This window comes from Pseudorasbora parva, chromosome 10, assembly GCF_024679245.1.
Source record: "Pseudorasbora parva isolate DD20220531a chromosome 10, ASM2467924v1, whole genome shotgun sequence".
NCBI lineage: Eukaryota > Metazoa > Chordata > Actinopteri > Cypriniformes > Gobionidae > Pseudorasbora > Pseudorasbora parva.
The window spans coordinates 29,828,891-29,846,404 of NC_090181.1; the positions used below are offsets into that span (position 1 = coordinate 29,828,891).

General features: G+C 38.5%; 1 protein-coding gene across 1 annotated transcript in view; it reads left to right on the forward strand.

Moving 5' to 3' along the window:
* Nucleotides 1–10,478, forward strand: part of txndc16 (thioredoxin domain containing 16) — a 39,419-nt gene extending 28,941 nt beyond the window's left edge. The window contains exon 21 of the transcript XR_010908086.1: nucleotides 9,508–10,478. The gene's annotated coding sequence lies outside the window, so the exon portion shown is untranslated. The remainder of the gene's footprint in view (nucleotides 1–9,507) is intronic.
* The last annotated feature ends 7,036 nt before the right edge of the window (nucleotides 10,479–17,514 follow it).

Sequence of the window (17,514 nt, forward strand, 5' to 3'; positions counted from 1 at the left end):
ACACTGGTTTCTCACAAGTTTCGGAGAGTTTTTCTCAAGTATGCTGGACGTCGACAGAGCGGAAGGTCCTTGTATGGGCCGTACGGGCTCTTCTCCCGGAAGGGTGCGCGCGTGCGTGCGTGACTAGAGAGTGACTAGTGACTATTTTTTTACGGTCTATGGACTAGAGCGAGAGAGGAAGCGCACGCCCATAAACACTGCTCTCAGGTGCAGATCCAGTCCATGCAACATGTCTGTCACGCCGCGCTCCACTTTATTCCTATGGGTGACGTCAAACGACTTTAATGTGCCCGCACAGCATTAGGAAAGGAAGTGTTGCATTTGAACCGATTTGAACGCAGAAATGACGAGAAGCATCACAACATCACCGTGTCGCAAATGTGGATCTCCACGGTCATTGCTGTCACAGGACTTCACAAAATCAACAAGAAGTGTGTTTTTGATGGAGCGGTCCCAGCGATAAAGGTTCACGGTTGTGCTTTGGAAGCAGGCGGTGAGTAAAACTGCTTCAAATGTCTAAGTTATGTTGTTGGCTATCATCGTGTAAGTAAACATCAGTAAACAACACGATCGTGTATAGTTAATTTATCAATGGAGCATGCAATGTATGGTGTGTTTATATACATTTGTTTAGCTGACCAATATTTCAGTCAGTTTGCTTATGGGGACGTTCTCACAAAGCGTGCTTCTTCATTCAAATGCGCTAATGTTACTCCATTGTTTTTTATACACTAGTCTGATGTTTTGCTTGATACTGCTAAGGTTTAGTCACATACAATAGTCCATAAACCAAATCATGTCATCATATACCACGAGTAAACAAACGCATGTTGACAAGCCACTAGATAGCCTACAGTAACTTACATACCACAGAGACGGACGTCCTGCTGCTGCTGTTTCTGTTCAATTTATTTTAGCCTCCGGATCTGATTCTGGATCATATCTGTATTACTTGAATCTGATTGATAGCCATGGTTTATTTAGGGTAACGTTTTCTTTTCCACATATGACGATGTCAGCTTTCAGAAGCTCTCGTGCTGTAGCTGCGCTCGTCATTCTTTAGCTCCGCCCACACGATACGCGTCCATTTTTTTTAAGGTCTATGGTCCAGCCGCTCGGTTTTTTCCGGAAAGACTCGGTACAGCCTATATTTCTTTTATAAATTTAATAAAACTAAAGACTTTTCGGAGTCTTACCTTAATGTGATGTGACTTCACTGTGCACGTCAGTTCCAGTGGCAGCGCTGCGCGAGTGAACGCAATCTCTCTTCCTAGTGAAAGAATAAACATGAATCATCAGGTATGTTGTTGAGGATACATTACAACTTACTGAAACGTATCATATGTCGTGCAATCGCTCAATCAGTGTGTCAGCGGTGGAAAGATGTCAGTTAAACAGCTTGTAAACAGTGTCACGTATCATTTACCTCAAGTCGTGTCCACAGTTTAGAGAAATCAACATTTGGACTAAATATATGCACTATATTACTTAACTTGTTACTGATGTATTGATTATTTAATGTATCTTTAAATTAATGCCATGGAAATGACAGTCACTGTGTAGGCTATAAAAAATTTAAACAAAAAACTGGAGTAAAAACGTAATTTTATATTCAGTGTTAGAAGTTAGTGCAACGGCCTTATGTGAAGTTGTTTGCATACACTGTTATTTGAGTGTTTGTTATATCTAAAAATAAATAGCTACTGAATTTAGGCTAATGGTTTGGACTCTGTTGTTATCTTTAATAGCCTATTATGGTAATGTGCAAGTAAGGACTCTATAAAGTTTACAACATTATCTTTAAGACACTTTTAGTCATAATTGAATAAATTTAAGGACAGACATAATTTGTTCAGTAAGTTTTTTATTTTTAATAAATGTGCAAAGATTTCAAACAAACTTATTTCACATTATCATTATTGTTTGAACAATTGAGGGAAAAACAATTAATTTAATCCATTTCAGAATAATGCTGTAACATAACAAAATGTGGAAGGTGAAGCGTAATACTTTCCGGATGCACTGTACTTGATTAAGTGTGCTCTTTAAGTAGTGTGTAGTAAACATACCACATCCACCATCTTGGTATTGACTTTTGACCCTTGTTATTTGACCTGTGATGGACCGAGATGGAGATGATATAGTAGGAGTGGCAGGGGTTAAATGCCAGATCAGCCAAACCTTGAAACTCAAGGTGATGTCTGTCTTTCTTTTCACAAGCCAGGTAAATGATTCATTTTTGTGTTGCACTAGTATTATCATAACATCTGACCCCAAAAGATTGCAATATCAAAGATGTTGCTGCAGAATAATTTATTCCCACATAAGGCCACAGCGTAGGTGGAGTTTCAGAATGACTGCTGCATATCAGCTTTTGTTAAGAATTTGGAGTCATTCTTGCTGGGACGGTTCCTCCTCTGGTGAGTATTTTACACATAAAAACAACTCTTTTTCCAGTAAACCTGTTTTTCTCCCCAAACAATATCTGCAATGAATTCTAAGGATAATATGGCAGTATCTCAAAAGCACAGTGTATGCATTTGTTTTAACAAGGAAACACCATTTTGAATTTTAGCTCCAAAAGATTTTGCTCATCATAGCATATTTATATACAGGTCCTTCTCCAAAAATTAGTATATTGTGATAAAGTTCATTATTTTCCATAATGTAATGATAAAAAGTAAACTTTCATATATTTAAGATTCATTGCACACCAACTGAAATATGTCGGGTCTTTTAATGTTTTAATACTGATGATTTTGGCATACAGCTCATGAAAACCTACAATTCCAAAAAATCAAAAAAAAAAAAATAGCATATTTCATCTGACCAATAAAAGAAAAGTGTTTTTAATACAAAAAATGTCAAACTTCAAATAATTATGTTCAGTTATGCACTCAATACTTGGTCGGGAATCCTTTTGCAGAAATGACTGCTTTAATGCAGCGTGGCATGGAGGCGATCAGCCTGTGGCACTGCTGAGGTGTTATGGAGGCCCAGGATACTTCGATAGCGGCCTTAAGCTCATCCAGAGTGTTGGGTCTTGTGTCTCTCAACTTTCTGTTCACAATATCCCACAGATTCTCTATGGGGTTCAGGTCAGGAGAGTTGGCAGGCCAATTGAAAACACAGTAATACTATGGTCAGTAAACCATTTACCAGTGGTTTTGGCACTGTGAGCAGTTGCAGGTCGTGCTGAAAAACAAAATCTTCATCTCCATAAAGCTTTTCAGCAGATGGAAGCATGAAGTGCTCCAAAATCTCCTGATAGCTAGCTGCATTGACCCTGCCCTTGATAAAACACAGTGGACAAGCACCAGCAGCTGATATGGCACCCCAGACCATCACTGACTGTGGGTACTTGGCACTGGACTTCAGGCATTTTGGCATTTCCTTCTCCCCAGTCTTCCTCCAGATTCTGGCACCTTGATTTCCGTATGACATGCAAAATTTGCTTTCATCCGAAAAAAGTACTTTGGACCACTGAGCAACAGTCCAGTGCTGCTTCTCTGTAGCTCAAAATTGGCTTGACCTGGGGAATGCAGCACCTGTAGCCCATTTTCTGCACACGCCTGTGCACGGTGGCTCTGGATGTTTCTACTCCAGACTCAGTCCACTGCTGCCGCAGGTCCCCCAAGGTCTGGAATCGGTCCTTCTCCACAATCTTCCTCAGGGTCCGGTCACCTCTTCTCGTTGTGCAGCGTTTTTTGCCACACTTTTTCCTTCCCACAGACTTCCCACTGAGGTGCCTTGATACAGCACTCTGGGAACAGCCTATTCGTTCAGAAATTTCTTTCTGTGTCTTACCCTCTCGCTTGAGGGTGTCAATGATGGCCTTCTGGACAGGGTCGGGTTGGCAGTCTTACCCATGATTGCGGTTTTGAGTAATGAACCAGGCTGGGAGTTTTTAAAAGCCTCAGGAATCTTTTGCAGGTGTTTAGAGTTAATTAGTTGATTTATTAGTTGAATTAGTTGATTTATTAGTTGAATTTTTTTAGATGGTTTTCATGAGCTGTATGCCAAAATCATCAGTATTAAAACAAAAGACCTGAAATATTTCAGTTGGTGTGTAATGAATCTAAAATATATGAAAGTTAAATTTTTATCATTACATTATGGAAAATAATGAACTTTATCACAATATGCTAATTTTTTGAGAAGGACCTGTAATCTGTTTTATCGTTCAAAAGTTTAAAGTCAATAAGATAATGTTCTTGAAAGACGTATCTTATGCTCAACAAGTAATGATAGTAGTTGTGAAATATTAAAATTTAAAGTAACTATAGTTGCTGTATATATAGCTCTAAGAAACCACATAACATTGCGAAATCAATGTTTAAGGGTTAGTTTACTCAAAAATGAAAACAATGTAATTTATTACTCACACACACACCTGTAAGACCTTTGTTCATCTTCAGAACACAAATTAAGATATTTTTTTGTTGAAATCTGATGGCTCAGTGAGGCCTACATATCCATTATCCATTAATGTACCAAAAATATTTTAATCAGTTCATGTGAGGACAGTGAGTACTCTATAATATTAATATTATAAAGCGACAAAAATATTTTTGGTGCGCCAAACCCCCCCGAAATAACATGTAGTGATGGTTGATTTCAAAACACTGCTTCATGAAGTGTTTTGAAATCAGCCATCACTGTGATAAATCGTTATTTAGCCTAGGCTACTAGTTTTTTTTTTTTTTTTGCAGCACCAAAAATACAGTCCCTGACAAAAGTCTTGTCGCTTGTGAACAAATTGACCTAAAGTGCCACTGAAATATATTTCTAATCAAGATTTTTTTACAAGAAATGGCTCATTTTAATCCCACCAGCTTTTGTGATAATGTTTCAGTGAAAAACTAAACTTTCAAAAAGTATTCTAATATTCACAGCTTGGTAAAGCCCATTGAGTCAATTTTTGCTAAGACATAAGTGTTGTTGCCTTGTCATTTGAGCTTCACCTGTGACTAATAATGGATTAATTAGGTATCAGGTGTGTATAAAAATAACCCCAGTACACTAGACCTTCACATCAACTGCAACTAGACCTCTGCAAACATGCCTAAGATTCACTCTGAGACTAAAGTTTTGATTATCAAGAGGCTAAAGACCAGATCCACTGCTGATGAGGCAGACACCTTCATTGTGTCTCAGCATCAAGTACAGAGGATTTGAAGAGACTGGAGATATTTTTGACAAGTCCAGGTCAGGCAGACCCCGCAAGACAACTGCTCGAGAGGACCGTTTGTTGGCTTGAAAATCCAAGGCCAGCCCATTTTCAACGTCCCTGTGTCAACCAGAACAGTTTGTCGGATTCTGTCTCGAAATGGCCTCCATGGTCGAATCAGTGCCCAGAAGCCAGCACTAAACAAAAGACAATTGAAAAACCGTATGGCATTTGCCAAGGCCCACAGCCTGCTAAAAGGATGGACGCAGGAAAAGTGGCAGAAGGTGGATTTTTCAGATGAATCTTCTGTTGAACTACACCACAGTCGCCGCAAATATTGCAGGAGACCTACTGGTGCCTGAATGGATCCGAGATTCACCCAGAAAACAGTGAAGTTTGGTGGCGGAAAAATCATGGTCTGGGGTTACATCCAGTATGGGGGTGTGCGAGAGATCTGCAGGGTGGAAGGCAACATCAATAGTCTAAAATACCAAGAAATCTTAGCTACCTCTTATATTCCCAACCATAAAAGAGGCCAAATTCTGCAGCAGGTCAGTGCTCCATCGCATACTTCCATCTCCACATCAAAGTTCCTCAAGGCGAAGAAGATCAAGATGCTCCAGGATTGGCCAGCCCAGTCACCAGACATGAACATCATTGAGCATATGTGGGGTAGGATGAAAGAGGACGCATGGAAGACGAAACCAAAGAATATTGATAAACTCTGGGAGGCATGCAAGACTGCTTTCTTAGCTATTCCTGATGACTTCATCAATAAATTGTATGAATCCTTGCCAAACCGCATGGATGCAGTCCTTCAAGCTCATGGAAGTCATTCAAGATATTAAATTTGGATCTCACAGCACCACAACTTCATTTGCTGACATATTTTTGTATATACAGTAAATTTGTTCAATTTCTGTATAGGCGACAAAACTCTTGTCTTGCCAAAATTTGACCTTTCTGTCTTGATTAAATGATAAATATTTTTTCTGTGAAAATAATTTATTTCAGTGCATTAAACATCATTTGGGAGGGTTTTAGCTTTTCATATGAGCTATTTCTAATACCAATTGATTAATTAAAAGTCAGGTTAATATCAGGTATTTCTACAAAATAGATAAGCGACAAGACTTTTGTCAGGAACTGTATTGTTGTCGCTTTATAATATTAATATTAAACCACTGTACTCACATGAACTGATTTAAATATGTTTTAATTACATTAATGGATCATGAGTGAGGAAATTCAGGCCTCACTGAGCCATCGGATTTCAACAAAAATAAGAAGAGTGAAAAATAAATGACATTATTTTCATTTTTGGGTGAACTAACCCTTTAACATTGATTTCTCAATGGTCTCTTAATTTTTTTCCAGTGCTGTATATACACTCACCTAAAGGATTATTAGGAACACCATACTAATACTGTTTAACCCCCTTTCACCTTCAGAACTGCCTTAATTCTACGTGGCATTGATTCAACAAGGTGCTGAAAGCATTCTTTAGAAATGTTGGCCCATATTGATCGGATAGCATCTTGCAGTTGATGGAGATTTGTGGGATGCACATCCAGGGCACGAATCTCCCGTTCCACCACATCCCAAATATGTTCTATTGGGTTAAGATCTGGTGACTATGGGGGCCATTTTAGTACAGTGAACTCAATTTCATGTTCAAGAAACCAAGTACATGGTGGTCATAAAGGGATGGACATGGTCAGAAACAATGCTCAGGTAGGCAGTGGCATTTAAACAATGTCCAATTGGCACTAAGGGCCTAAAGTGTGCCAAGAAAACATCCCCCACACCATTACACCACCACCACGAGCCTGCACAGTGGTAACAAGGCATGATGGATCCATGTTCTCATTCTGTTTACGCCAAATTCTGACTCTACCATCTGAATATCTGAATGTCTCAACAGAAATTGAGACTCATCAGACCAGGCAACATTTTTCCAGTCTTCAACTGTCCAATTTTGGTGAGCTTGTGCAAATTGTAGCCTCTTTTTCCTATTTGTAGTGGAGATGAGTGGTACCTGGTGGGGTCTTCTGCTGTTGTAGCCCATCCGCCTCAAGGTTGTGCATGTTGTGGCTTCACAAATGTTTTGTTGCATACCTCGTAGGGCTGCTCGATTATGGAAAAAAATCATAATCACGATTATTTTGGTCAATATTGAAATCACGATTATGTAACAGTAACATGGGAATGTGTTGCATTTATTAAAAAGACACCTTTCAACAATTCTTAAATTGAAATTGTAACATTTGTTGTACTTTTTAAAATATTACAATTAAATAATATAACATTTTCAAATCAAAGTATAAAAGTAAAAATGATAACCACAAATTAACAAACAATAAAGTGCGCTTCCGCAGTCTCTTGAAAACAAGTAGGCAACATTTTGGCAAAATATATTCAACAAATTCCAGCTTAACTCAATCAGAATATTAAAGGCTGGCTCACCATCAGTCCCCATATTTAACAGCAAATAAGTTAACTAATATGTAAGACAAAATAAAAATTATTCAAGTCAACATGCTGTTAGGGCTGCTAATAGGATACTTAAAAAGTGGGATAAATAAAAATCTTTTGTAACAACAATGTAAACTACTGGTCAGTAATTTGGAGTCAGTATTTTTTTCCCTTTCTTTTTTTAAATAAATCAATACTTTATTTCAGCAAGCATGTGTTAAATTGATAAAAGGGATTGTAAAGTAAATGTATATTATTAGAAAATATTTTATTTTGAATAAATGCAGTTATTTTTAACCTTTTATTCATCAAATATATTATGCAGCAGAACTGTTTCCAACACTCATTATAAATTAGAATATTAGAATGATTTCTGAAGGATCTTGTGATAGACTGGATGTCACGTGACACTGAAGACGAGTAACGATCCTGAAAATTCAGCTTTGCATCACAGAAATAAATGATAATTGAAAAAGTATAATAAATTGAAAACCAATTCTTTAAAATTGTAATAATATATTACAATGTGACTTTTTCTGTATTTATGATCAAATAAATGCAGATTAGATGAGCAGAAGAAACTTCGGAACAGAATCAGTGTTTTTTTGTTTGTTTTGTGTTTTTGTCTATACGAATTCAACAGATAGGTAGTTGTCTTGTAGAGTGTGTCTGTTATGAATGCCTGGGTTACGGAGGATGTTGAGGGGGTTGTGGATTGCTGTTTTTTTTCTTTATTAGATTGTTATAGGTCACTCTATGTTTAATTTTTAAGTGGTTAAACAAATACGGGGTGTTCCCTTTCATTGCAGCCGCTACCATGTAGCAAATCTTGCACCTAGCATGTTTCTACTCGTTGTCTGATTCCTCGCCGCCAAACTGTTGCCAGACAACAGAGTTGGTTTTGCCTTTTTTGCTCACCAAACGCTGCTGTAACTGCCCTTCTTCTGCTATCTTTACTCGTGCCAAGTTTTTAAATTCCAGCGGATGATTTCCACACGAGTCACGACCTGAGAGAGTTTGTGTGTGCGTTTCATTCAGAACGCAAGACAAAATAAGAGTGTTCTTGCAAAACAGAAAATGGCAAAATAATAGTTTTTTCTCGATTGTACTATTTTGGTGATCGTTGAGAGCTCAAATTCAATTTCAATGAATTGCACAGCCCTAATACCTTAGCTGTAATGAGTGGTTATTTCAGTAAAAGTTGCTCTTCTATCAGCTTGAATCAGTCAGCCCATTCTCCTCTGACCTGTAGCATCAACCACGCATTTTCGCCCACAGGACTGCAGCATATGGATATTTTTCCCTTTTCACACCATTCTTTGTAAACCCTAGAAATTGCGTGTGAAAATCCCAGTAAATGAAAGCTTTAGCATAAGTTCTGCCAGGAAGACTTAATTGTTACGTCACTTCAACTTCTATCTATCCAATCACATTCTAATACTTGGGTATAAAAGATCGGTACTTACTCATGTTTGAGTTCGCAGATGCTGACGCACCAATTGACCGCCATCCTCCCCACCACCTCCAAGTCAAATCCTTCCCTACTCCACCCCACCACCACCACCAGGATGGTCCCTTCCATACCTCACGGGGGGGTCGGCTGCGCCTCTGCCTTCGTCTTCAGGCAGGATATGCAGAGTCCATACCCTCTGATTGCGAGCTACGGACGGGGCCTATGCCAAAGTACTTTATTGCTTGCTGGATTGTTAATAAATGGATTATTGTCACAGTATTTATTCTCCCGAGTCTTTCTGGCAGAACTGAGCAGATTGTGAAATACTCAGACCAGCCCGTCTGGCACCAGCAATCATGCCACACTCAAAATTGCTTAAATCCCCTTTCTTTCCCATTCTGATATTCAGTTTGGAGTTCTGGAGATTGTCTTGACCAGGACCACACCCCTAAATGCATTGAAGCAACTGCCATGTGATTGGATGATTAGATAATTGCATTAATGAGAAATTGAACAGGTGTTCCTAATAATCCTTTAGGTGAGTGTATATACCTATGTTCTCGTTTGTTTTCATGATTTAGTAATCAAACAGGACACATTAATAAGTAAAATTAATAAATTGCCATTTCCAAGACACCTCAGCTTTGTCAGACTTGTTTTTCCAGGTGCTTTTGTGCTTTGAAGAAATAAAGGATGACTGCTTTAAAGCCTGAAGGACAGACACAGACATTTTATTGACAAAAAAACCCTCAAAGTCTTTATAATGAATTTGACATTTAACATTTTGTAATCAACTCTCAGCGCTTCTGCCTCAAGCAGCCAATTGGTTTAACATAAAGTATGTGATTGCTGTCACGTTTTCAACTAAATAAACAACACCTTTTTTTAGGCTGGAAGTTCCTCCACAGACAGCAATTTCCTCTGTTCTCATGGGCTAAAGCTATATGTGTTAAGATAATGTGACGTATTAAAACTGAAACCAATGACAGCAATAGTTCTTGGTTGTCATGTATGGATTGTTTGAGGGGAAAGTCTGAAGCAGAAGTAGTTTTTTCTTTCATTTCTCTTTATTTTGGCACAAGTCAAGCTAGTGTATTGCAAAATGTTATGTAATGTACATGTTGCTACAATAAAACCTGATAGACCAGTTTAAACTATCACTTAAACTTCAGCCAAATACTATTTTAGTACTGAAAGGTCAAGAAGGTTTCTCCTTCCTTAATGGATTTTTAAAAGGGGAAAAAATAGAGTATATGCAGATGCAATCACTAAATCATGAATACAGACATGTATTTACCTTCCATTTTTTTTTTTGTATGAAGTGAACCAAAAGGGCATTATTTGATTAGGTACAGGTGAGGATTTACATTAATGAAATGTCAAGTGTGAAATGAGATGTCAAGTGTGAAATGAGATGTCAAGTGTGAAATGTCACTTTTTGGTGAGTCACAACAGAATGAGGATATTCTTTCTTGCAACAGGATTCATATGTTTGATTTATAAGTAAGATTTAAAGGGACAGTTCACCCCAAAATAAAAATGTATTCACCCTCATGTCTAATCCGGTATGACTTTCTTCTGTAGAAATTCTGCTATTCTTAGAAATCACACAATAAACTTGTCCTTGTATAATTCAACCTGGCAGTTTAAGAAATGGTTTTGTTGCTTTGAAAAAAGTGAGTTCAACTTAAAATGTATATGTATTATTTCTTCAGTTATTTTGTTTCAAACCTCTATAACTTTATTTTGTAACACAAAACATTTACATTTATTCTTTCAGCAGATGCCTTTATCCAAAATGACTTACAACTGAGGAATAAAGGAAGCAATCTGTCATGAAAAGGCAAAGAATCCCAAAAAGTGCCTAAAATACTAAGTTTTGGGCATTTCCCAGAGTAGCACAAGCTAGAATAGGGAGGAAATAGAGGAAAATATAATAATAATTGTATTCATTTTTTTAAAGATGATGTTAAGTGTTCGCGAAAGAGATGAGTTTTCAGCTGTCTGTTGAATGTTGTCTGTAATTCACCATTCCTGATGGAGGTCACGTGGGAAGATCATTCAACCAACAAGGAATGGATAATGAAAATGTTCTGAAAGGGATTCATGCCTCTCCGTGATGGTACCACGAGCCGATGCTCCTTAGCTGAGCGAAGGCTTCTGGTGGGGTAGACTCGTAGGAGCAAGTGGAAGTATGCGGGTGCCGAGTTTGTGATGGATCTGTAAGCAAGTGTCGATGCCTTGAAAAGATGAAATTCAAAAAAAAAATCTCTCTCCATATAATGAAAGCGGATGGAGACTGGGGTTGTAGAGGAATAAACCAGCAACATAATGACTTAAATGTCAGTCTTTGCCTCATGCAAAGCTATCACGTGGTTTCAAAAGGCTTGAAGCAAGAGTGTAAATACAGATTTTTATCATGCCTTTATGGCGGGGGTTTTTTAGAGCTTGTCAGCCACAGTCCCCAACATCCTGGATATTCTTTAATGGGGTCCTATTATGCTTTTTTTCAACTGTAATGTTGCAGTTTGAGCATAAACAAAATCTGCAAGGTTACAAAGCTCAAAGTCCACTTCAAAGGATATTTTATTCATCATAAATCACTTTTTAATAACTAACAAATGGCTCGTTTGGACTACAACACATTTTTTCCAGATCTTGTCACAACGTTACTCATTTAGAATTAGATAATCCGCGCCCACGCAAAAGGCCTGGTTGAGCTGCATTAGAGAAGACAGTTGCTGAGTGTCGATTTGCGTACTTATACTATGACCTAAAAGAAACCTATGAAGAAACAGTACTTTTGACTGTGAAGCAGAAGGGGATGCAAGATTTGGGACATACTTCATCATCTTTAACGGACAGCTCTGTCGCTTAGTTACATGCATCCTGTCACCATTTAAACTGCCCTGACAATCATCTTGTCTCAGTTAAAATCCTCCACATGACATTTAATTAAAATGTTCAACTGTATCAGAGAGAAGTATAGTAGCACGTTGATCTGCCAGTTGTCTTTCCTGTCGAGACTCTGCTCATGTATTTGCAATTTGAATAACATAAAAAGCTTCTCCCGAAAATGGAGCCGTTACCACTTTGTCGGGACAATCTGTTTGTTTGTGGATCACAACTAATAAGTATTGTCATATTATTTTGTGTTTTCTATTAACAGTTTAAATTATTGTTTGGTTATAAGTTTAATTTATTATAAGTTTTATGTAGTTGCTATGATGTAAACAGGTTTTTACATGCTTTTGTAAAGGAGGTACAAGATATTAGAGCTATTATAAACCCCTCTGAGGTCACATCCTGGTGTTTATCTCACTTGTACTCTTGGAAAACTTTTTTACCCATTACTGGAGAGGATATTAAGTGGTTACTAAAAAAGTGAAACCATCCTCAAGCCCTATAGACATTTTGCCTCTTGACATGTTGTTAAACTGATCAATCTTTCCCTTTTAACCGGTTCTGTGCCCAGCCTTTTTAAATAAGCTGTTGGCAGCCTCAAACTAAAAAAAACAACAGGCTAACTACATGCCCGGCATGTAGATACATATCGATGATACATATCGTCAGCATTTAATACATTAGACCATAATGTATAGATAAATCGACTACAAAATTAAATGGGGATTCTCTGGGTCGGTTTTAAAATGGTCCTCCTCTTACTTGAGTGACAGATCGTTTTGTGTTTGCTAACAACATTCTGTCTGAAATGACCCCTCACGTGGAGTTCCACAGGGCTCGGTTTTAGGTCCAATTTTGTTTTTATATTGGCCCTTGCTGAAGTCATTCGTACTTTTAATATTGTGTCTCATCACTTTTATGCTGACGACATTCAGTTGTACTGCTCATTCAAAGAGTTCAGTTAACTGAATTATTTGAATGCATGTCTTGCATTAAGATCTGGTTAAACAATAATTACTTATAACTAAATACAAAAAAGACTGAAACCTTTATCATTGCTCCAGGCCAAAAACTACCTTTAATTAAACAACATCTCTGTTCCTTGGACTCAACTATTTAGCTGAGCCTATAAGAAACCTCTGTGTTCGACCAATCAATGTCAGACAGTTGGTCAGAAACTCCAGTTTTTATCGCTTGAGAAATATCTCTAAATTGAGGACATTGTTGCCCAAAGCTACCATGGAGTTGATTATTCATGCTATTATTTCTTCATGTTTAGATTACTGTAATTCTCTTTGCTTGTTTTAACCAATCTTCTCTGAGTCGTCTCCAAATTGTGCAAAACGCTGCAGCCAGGATAGTTCAACTAAAAATGACAATTTGATGTTTATCTGCTTACCTCCAGGGCATCCAAGAGGTGTTTTTGTTTCTTAAGTAGAACACAAATTAAGATTTTTAACTCTAACCGTTGCTCATATAATGCATGTCAATGGGGTGTTTTCTATGAGAGCCACTATGAGAGTAAAAAACACATAGAAATACGAATCCATATTTAACCCTGTGGCTTGTGGCAAAACATTGATGTCTTAAGACAGAAAACGACCGGTTTCTGTGAGAAACCGAACAGTATTTGTGTGTTTTTTTTTTTTTACCTCAGACAAATCTCATCTAGTATTCCCATCGCCATTACTTCTGTCAAGTAAGGTCAAAAACCTGGCACGATCATAGATATATATTATAGATATCTCATTCGACCAATCCTCGCAGGCACTAATGATATATATATGATATAATGATATATATTGTTTTGTTTTGTTTTGTTTTGTTTTGTTTTGTAATCATCAAATATGTAATCATCAAATATGGTTTATATTACCATAGTTTTCCAACAAGTATCATGATTAAATGGTGTAGAAAAAGTTTCTAAAATGTATAAGACATGTATAAGACAAAAAAAACAACAACAAAAAAACATTCTGAATCATCCTGTGAAATCCGTGCTTGCAAAGTCTGTGCATGATATAAATTCTGGACGATCCTCTTCGTTGACATTCTTAAGTCTGAATCAGGCTTTTCTTTGTTTGAAATTGAGTAAAGCTGCCGGTTATGGTATGGTAAAAACAATTTTAACACGGTGCCAATCACAACACATTTCATATTTCTGAAGGAGTGGCTTCATCGAAACTGGAAATAAACAGCGTGTTTTGACCAGACTGGGGAGAGAGGAGCTGTAATAATGTAGAATATGTGAAAAATACAAGGACAGAATTCATGTATGGTTTCAATGTGGACACAAGTAAAAACATGTTGGGTGGATTCTGACATTACTAAGACACAGGCTGAAGAGATAGCTTTACTAAGATTACAGCCAGGGGTGTCTGCCACAGTAAAGCCCGTAATCTTTAATCCACAGCTCATTACAGCTTGTCGTCAATATTGAATTGATATTCAATAACACAATTTGTGTGTTGACGGTATTAAATAATGATACTTTGAACTAATAGGATCAGAGAGGAAGGGTGCACAGCAGATGAGTAACAGAATGCCATAATCACTTCACAATAAATATAAATGCATGCACGGAAATGCAGATGTGCTAATCAATAACAGTAATTAGACAGTTAGCTTCTGTTATGTAATCTTGTTAAGAATTACTTAGCTTAAGGTTCGCATGGGCAAACGCCACCCATACTTTCTTCCGAAAGTGTTAACATTTCTTAAAAATTGTGTGCTCACTGTGGCAACCACTGAATAATTTATTGGAGAGAAATATTTTATACCATATATTTTAATATAATTTGATATCATATATTCAGATATTTTAATATTTTTTTGCCTTGAATAAACATCCTCACATCTCAGACATAAAACTGCACGTATGTCCTTGAGCAAAACTCTTCAGCTAGCAAATGAAGTCCTATAAATCAGCCATTGGCCCAGTGATTGATGCTTTTGATGGTATCTTCTGCCGAATGTTTGCCCACATCCGTCACAGATGAAATACAGTATGTGGCGATGATACGCGGCACTGCAGGTGATGGTACGCATTGATCTCCAGATCTTATGGGCTGTTATGGGCAGTTGGATCCAATTTTTCATTTACGTAGTTTATGCTTGGCTGTGTGTGTTTTGTTTGCAGAACAAGCTGCAACAAGATCCACTTCGTATTAATTGGATGACATTCAAGGAATGAAAGCGATATCTTAGGTCACAAAAAGTTAGGATGTTCTGTTTACAACCTAAGTAATTAATTTTGAGCTGTTTGCTTTCTTTACCTCAGCTGTAGTAAAATAAATGCAATATTTGTCAAATACACAGATGTTTCAGGGACATTTTCATTCAATACTTTATGTAGGCCTTCTTTCAGTGTCTGTTTGTACAAGAATAAAGGTCAACATAACCCTATACTATCAATCATGTGGGTTCTACTAAAACTACATTCTACATTTTGGTTTTTTCAGTTTTATTTTGATAAACATGGCAGAGGTATGACTGTTATAAAAATACAGATTTGTGAACATTGGTGGAACTGAAGGTGTGAGAATAAACACAAAACGCACTTGTAGTTGAATTGCTGTCATGCGGTGAATCTGGCCAATCGTGGAACAGCTGTGTCGTCAACAGAGCCAGTGCAGCCGCTCTGGAGAATCTACGCAGTATGAACCAGGTGGCTACCACACATCACATGTCTGGGCTGTCTCAAGTTGGAAATGTTTTTGAAGCAGCATGCACTGCTTCAAGTCAGCCTCCAAATCGGTCTGCACAGCCTTTAGTTTCCCGCCAGTCTTCGTTTGTCATGGACACTCATCAAATCATCACACCTGTTAGTTTTTATCCAGGAGATATAATAATGAGCTAATGGATCTTGCGGCTCTGCCCCCGGCCTCTGATCCCTTCGCTCTGTGTCGGCTCATTGACTTGTCAATCCTCCCACCTTCGGCTCCACCGGACACCCTCGGCCTTGTGGCTATGCCGAGTTTCCTTATTTTACCGTCTCCCTCTTGGTCAGTCTTGGTCCACTTCTCCAACCGACTTGCGGGTTATCCGCTGAACTTCGTTACAGCTGGCTCCTCCTTCCCTTCGGATACGCCTCAGTCCTCGACCACACCGGCATCACCTTGGGGACTCTGGCTACACCTCAGATGCTTGTTGCCGCTGCGTCACCTAGGCTTCCTGTGCCAGCGATGTTGCTCAGCTCCATCGGCTCTCCACAGTGGCTCCTTCCTCCCTTGACTCTGCTGTGGACTGTCATCGCTGGGTTCTGGTTCTGTGCTGTCAGCTGTCCACCATCATCGCCATTGGGGTTTCGTCATCGTCTGGGTGTCACCATTCCTCCGTCGACGCCTATCACCATCCATTTGCCATCTTATGTCAGCATCTTTGCACCATTTCCATACCCTCCTCCTAGCCTCCTCCTTCTCTCCACGTTAGGAGGCCGCACCTTCCAGGAAGGACGTTCTGTAACTCGTATTAAGTGTTGTTTGTGCTTAGTCTCTGGGGGGGGGGTGTCTCCCTAGTTAGCCAGTAGTCAGGGCACAGATCAGGGAGTTAGCCATTTTAAGGGCTGTCTCATTCGCAAAATCCTTCCTGGGCTGCATTTCAGTTCGTTTTTTTATGCCCTTTACTCACTAACTTCCCTCCGTCTTGTACGCTCGGATGTCCGTCATTGTTAATGTTGCATGAGTGCCCACTACGGGTGGAACCTTTGCAACGGGCTAAATTGGAACATCCTAAGCCCTTGATAACTTGGCCCAACTCCCTGATCAGTGCCCAGACTACTGAACTAGGGAGCTGATTGGGACACAGCTTCTATCATGGACTTTTTTTTTTCAATCACGTGTTTTTCTGTCTTAGTTTTACACTAGTCATCTAATCATCACACTTGTTCATTATCATCTCATTATCCCCCTGTATATTTTAGTAACTCTGTCCCACCTTTCAGTTCAAGGTTTTTGGGCCCTATCTTGCACCCAGCGCAATTGACTTTGTACACCGACGCATGTGTCATTCCTATTTTGCACCCGCGCAAAGCGCACTTTTCTCTCCACAGAACCACGTCGCTAAACTAGTGAATGAACTTGCACTCCCTGGGCGGTTCAACGCAAAAAAGGAGGCGTGTTCCGGCGCAAACAATCCCTGGTGATATTTTGCTGTTCCATTAAACAATTGCGCCAACTGACCAGAAAAAACCTAGCCTAAAGTCAGTGGCGCATTGTTCATTATGGTATTTTAAGGGCGCATGCTTGACCATAATGTATAGCGTGCACAACGCGCATACACTTTGCTCATATAATCTACACAGATGCAACAGTTATTTTTGCAAATCATAAATTGTTACACTAAAAAAATATTAACACATGAGATGACGGAAATCATTGTGGTGTGCCACGAAGATGTGAAAAAATAGGCATAAATCTAGCTTACAAATTATTCAGGCTAATTGTAGTAATTAAGGATCAGATCTGTTTGCCCAATAGTGGCAAGACATATATGTATATAAGGACATCTGACA